We start from the raw sequence: 6,008 nt of genomic DNA on the forward strand, positions 1-6,008 counted from the left end.
GCTTGAGCCGGAATAGTGGGCACTGGCCTGAGCCTATTAATTTTTGCTGCATTAGGTCGACCTGGAACACTGCTCGGAGACGACCAAATTTATAACGTGGTAGTAACAGCCCATGTGTTTGTAATAATTTTCTTTACGGTCACGCCCACCATTATTGGTGGCTTCGGAAGCTGGCTGGTGCCCGTGACGATCAGAGCACCTGACGCGGCTTTCCCCCGTATGAATAACGTGAGCTTTCTGACTACTCCCTCCTTCTTTCCTATTGTTACCGGCATCGTCTATAGTTGAAGCCAGGGCAGGTACAGGCTGAACCACCCTTGGCTGGAAACTTCGCACATGCAGGAACTTCAGCTGACCTTACTATGTTTTCCCTATATTTAGCTGGTGTATCTTCAATCCGACAACATCTCCTTACACTTACCAACATCCAACAATTACACATTTTATTATGCAGCATGTCTCGTTTATTGTCCCTAGCTCATTAAGGCTTTCCTCACTGCCGTTTCGTCCGTTCTGCATTAGAACAGTGCAGGGCAGATAGTAAGTGCTCGATAACTATTTATTGGGTAAATGCACTTAACTCCAGATCGGAAAAACGTTTGTACAAATCAGCACTGGGCACTGGGAGTCCCAACCCCAGATGCGTAACCGAACTCTTACACATCTTTGAATTTTAGCTTAAACTTCCCTTTGTGAAGGAATAATTATAACTAACATCGTAGTGTGTTTACCATGTGCCAGACACTGCACTATATGCGTTGCGTGCATTATTTGGTGTAACCCTCCCAGCCCTCTAAGGAAAGTACTGTTACTTTGTATGTTTTGCGGAAAAGGAACCTAAGGCTCTCGGAAGCTACCCATGACGCTGAGTAGGTTAGCCATGAGTGCAGAGCTCATCTGAGTCTGACCACACCACCGTGCACGCCACGCACTGCTGTGACCACGTCAGATGAGGCTGGGCCTCGTTTCTACCTTTCGTTGCACGTGTAATTATTTAATGTTTATTTTCCCTGCTAGATTGAGAGCAGGGGACCCTATCTCCTGTCTGCCACTGTGTTCTTAGTATCTAGGTAACAGACAGTCAATTGGTACTTGATGCCATCTCAGTCACCCGCTCACTGCTTAGCTCTCTGCCAGCCTTAATCCCGAATTCTTGTTTACAGCATTGGATATTGACTAATGTGTACGGGATGGTGTTTTACGCCATCAAGTGCCTCCCAGAAACCCCTCTGTCCATCTAACACAGGCCGAATAATAAAAGGTAAGAGTCTAAGTCCTCCTCCCTTCCTTAAGGTACACCTATTCTGGGAATTACATTGAAGGTTTTTTTTTTTTCTTTTTCATTGTTTTTAACTAAAAGATGATTTTAAAAATTCCTTTTGGCAATTACTATGGCATAGTAATGTTGCTTTCTGTTGGCTATCTTTTAAATGCACTTTCCTCAGTAACTGTAAGATTTTTCTCTTAATAGGTGCAAACCTCTTACTCTTTTAATATACTAGCTAAAACTATGACTTTTTCCATATGATTAAGATAGAGGGATCAGGGACTTCCCTGGCGGTCCAGTGGTTAAGACTCCACATTCCAAATTCAGGGGGCACGGGTTTGATCCCTGGTTGGGGAATTAAGATCCCACATGCCTGTACAGGGCGGCCAAAAAAAAAAAAAAAAAAGTAAGAAAGAAAGAAAAAAAGACAGCAGGATCAGTGAAATCAGGTTCAGGAAGAGATTACAAATTATTTTCAGGGCAAAAGTGAAGATAAATTTACGATGTCAAATTGGTGATGGGCAGTAACTGGGAATCATATCCTCTAAGTTCGTTTATCGTGTGATCATCAGCACATTAATTAATCCATGTTTTCCCCCCATCTATAAAATGGCAAAACTAGTAATTTTTTTCTTCATGCTTAACAGAGATGCTGTAGGGGGCTGTTGCCAGCAAAATGCAACACAGATTAAAGGTACCAGAAAGTAAAACACAGCAAGCACTGTTACCTTATTTATACCCCACAGGACCAGTTTGCATTTAAGTTTGGCAAATTCATAGGCAGTCAGTCTCCCAACTCCGCGTCCAGGTCCAGTAATCAGGACGATTTCTCCGGTGACTGCTTTTCTCTTCTTAGGAATGAAAAGCTTCAGGAGAGTCTCTTAAGGTGCAGATGAGCAGTAAGGACAGAAGCTGGAGGCAGTCCAGAAAGAGCTTCATCCTTCTGGTTGCTGCGAGGTTTTGGTATACTTTGTTTTACCAGTCACTCTAAATTGCTTCTGGGGGGTTGTTCCATCAAATACCAGAGAGAGTAAAAGCAAGAACAAGGAAGGGCTCCTTTATCAAAGAGAAACAAACAACCCCGAAACCGTTCCTTCTGCTGGGCTGGGCTTGGTTAGGTCTTTCGCAATTGGCTCAAGCTGCAGTGTGGAGCGACTGCTTGTCAGCTCAGAAATCTGGGAGGGACAAAACCCAGAGGAGAGCAAAGCTTCCTAGTTCTGGGTCCCGCAGCTCCGACTAGGTGTGCAGCCAGAGTCATCTTTTACTCACTTTCTCCTGGTCTCCTGAGCCGATCTTGCAGGGTTAGTTGTCACTCGTTTTGCTAAATTTGATAAATTCCTTTTAAAGTTACAAGGCTAATTGACAGCGTCCGCAGTCCAGATGCTTCCTTGAAACTTGATGGTTGCCCTTCCCTAGTTAAGGGATGCAAATGTAGTTTGTTGTCTTTTTTTTTTTTTTTAATAAATGTATTTATTTATTTTTGGCTGCGTTGGGTCTTCATTGATGCGCACGTCTTTCTCTAGTTGCGGTGAGCAGGGGCTACTCTTCATTGCAGTGTGCGGGCTTCTCATTGCGATGGCTTCTCTTGTTGCGGAGCACAGGCTCTAGGCGCACAGGCTTCAGTAGTTGTGGCACGCGGGCTCAGCAGTTGTGGCTCGCGGGCTCTAGAGCGCAGGCTCAGTAGTTGTGGCGCACGGGCTTAGTTGCTCCGCGGCATGTGGGATCTTCCCGGACCAGGGATCGAACCTGCGCCCTCTGCATTGGGAGCGCAGAGTCTTAACCACTGGACCACCAGGGAAGTCCCTGAGAAATGTAATTTTATTTTTTATTTTTTTAAATTAATTTTTATTGGAGTATAGTTGCTTTACAATGTTGTGTTAGTTTCTACTGTACAGCAAAGTGCATCAGCTATACATATACATATATCCCCTCTTTTCTGGATTTCCTTCCCATTTAGGTCACCATAGTACATTAAGTAGAGTTCCCTGTGCTATACAGTATATTATTAGTTACCTAGTTTATACATAGTATCAATATGTATATGTGTCAATCCCAATCTCCCAATTCCTCCCACCTCCTCCTTTCCCCCTTGGTATCCATACATTTGTTCTCTACCTCTGTGTCTCTATTTCTGCTTTGCAGATAAGATCATCTATACCATTTTTCTAGGTTCCACATATATGCATTAATATACAATATTTGTTTTTCTCTGACTTACTTCACTCCATATGACACTCTCTAGGTCCATCCACAAATGACCCAATTTCATTCCTTTTTATGGTTGAGTAATATTCCATTGTATGTATGTGTACTGGGTATATACCCAGAGAAATGTAATTTTAAACCAATCAGTTTGGAATTTCCTGATCAACACTAGTGAGGTAATCTACATGATAAACCCCTACTCTTCTCCCAAAAGGTGACCTTGCCTGAAATAATCCTTTCTTTTCTTTTTGACTTCCTTGTCCCCTCCTTCCTGCTTTTAAAAAACCTACCATTGTACAGCTCCTTGGAGCTCCTTTCTATTTGTTAGATGGGATGATGCCTGATTCATGAATCATTTAATAAAGCCAATTAGGTCTTCAAATTCACTCAGTTGAATTTTGTTTTTTAATACCAGCTTAAGCAGAGGTTAAGGGCGGTCAACAACATTGACAGCAAAGTTTATCTGACTACAGGAAGCCAAGTCCGAATATTTATTTTTTAAAAAGCAAGCATATTTTAACAATAGAACTTTGCTACTTGGATGGATTGTTAGACATAAACAAAGCTGGACACGAAAGTGGTAAGGACATATTTTGTTCAGCAATACTACAGTATGAACTGAACTCCACTTCCCTGAATCAGAAGGCTGAAGACTTTTCAAAGGCTGGAGTGCGCTAAGGGAAAGTCACTAAGGGGTGGTAAAGGGGTGGGTGAGTGATCCACGTGACTAGGCCATCTGGGTTTGTTAACTGGCATTTGTCAGGGGAGAAAGAAACTTCTATCTTTATGAGAGGAAGCAGTAGTGCAAGTATGAAGAAAGGTAGGTCCTTATCCTCCCACAAGGACTGGGAGCTAGCACAGAGTTATCTCCCTGAATATCTGCATCTTAAAGAGAGGGGCTCACAAGTCCTTAAGGAAACAGTTCTGGGTGGTAGATTTATATCACAAAGGGCAGAGAAAAGAATTTAAATTGCAAGCTTTCTAAAGTAGCTGCTCCAAGAGAGGGCTCTGGGGTCTGTCTGCCTATCCAGGTTTTGCCTGGAACAAATCACAAATTCTTCGAGCAGTGTTGAGCTTTTCTAGGCAGGTATTTTAAAGGGGTGGGGCGCTAGGATCACCCTAGTGGCAAGACCTTAAGCTGCTAGAAGCCATAATAGAGTGGTGAAGTAAAATTTCTATGTTAAGGCAGGACAAGAAAAAATTAAACATAAAATTCTCCCTCTGTTTGTTTGGGCCTCCTCCGTCCCTAATGTGCAGTGTGCATCTTTATTACAGTTAACCAGAACTTCTCAAACACGGGAGTGCCCGCTCAACCACAAAGATCATTTTTTTTCCTTTATTCTGACCCTAGCAATGTAACTTCTTAAAAGAACAGTGTCCTTTCCCAGCTCTTTAGGTGAGGGGGCGTGGGGTGGATAGGGATTAGATGCTTGCTTGGCATGTGCTTACCTGGACTATGTATCTTTGGTGAAGTTTATGTAAAATATTAGTCGGTCATTTTGATGTATGATCCTTTGTTTCAAAAATGTATATGACTGTGCCTTCGACTTCTAACAGGCAGAATGGTCCTCAGAGCTTTCTCAGACTGCTTCCTGTGTTATCACCATCAGTTTGGCTCAAATAAAATTCCCTTTTTTTCTTCTTGACAGTTAATTGAATTTTCGTCAGCAAGAGTTTGGACAAGTCTCAGTGCAGAGGTTCAGAGGGAGCCTTCATATGCCGAGAGCTCTACAGCCTTCAGAACAGTTGTTAAGGTTTGATAAATCTGGTTTTTGAGATGGTCAAAAGTTTTATACGGTCTGTGTCCACACAACACCACAGAACCAGTGGATTATGCACTTGCAAGTTAAATATTTCCACACATTAATAACACAAGGAATATCAAACATGAAAACCACATTACAAACTTCTGAACAATCTTGATTTCCAATTTCCCGTGTGGCCAAGTTTTGTCTCTGCAGTTATCTCGCGTCTTAGCCCTCGGTTTCTCTTCCAGGCTCTGTGCCTATCTCACAACTGGTTTACTCCTCCGCGGGTTGGGACTTTTACCCATTGCAGTGAACAACTTGGTAGAAAAGGAAGAGGAAAGCCTCGGATGCGGGGATTGCAAGTCTCTCACCTGCCTCCTTTCCCTGCAACCACTCATAACTCAGATACGGCTGGGACACGCGTGGCTCACTACATCAGCCACCTGTAACCCCTTCCTGCCGGAACAGCCAGGACGACACACTTCTCTAAACCCCCCTTCTTTCTTTCCCTTTCCAATTCTTCGGCTCCTTTCACTTTCCGCTTCTCTCTTCCGCTTTCTCGGCGCTTCCCCAGCCGCCTCCCCAACCTGGTCCCAAACACAGCTGAGCAAGGACGAAAAGCTGAGCGAGGCCGGCGCTACGAAGCCTGCGCCGTCTTCGCTTTACGGCGCTGCCGTAAAGTGCCGTCGCGCACCGGGGGCGTCACGACGCGGTTGGCTCTTTTCCCGACTGCTGCCGCTGGCCGCTTGGGCGTCCCCTGGCGGGCCGTGTCGAGCTGGGCTGTTGTT

This window comes from Balaenoptera acutorostrata, chromosome 5 (genome assembly GCF_949987535.1).
Source record: "Balaenoptera acutorostrata chromosome 5, mBalAcu1.1, whole genome shotgun sequence".
Taxonomy (NCBI): domain Eukaryota; kingdom Metazoa; phylum Chordata; class Mammalia; order Artiodactyla; family Balaenopteridae; genus Balaenoptera; species Balaenoptera acutorostrata.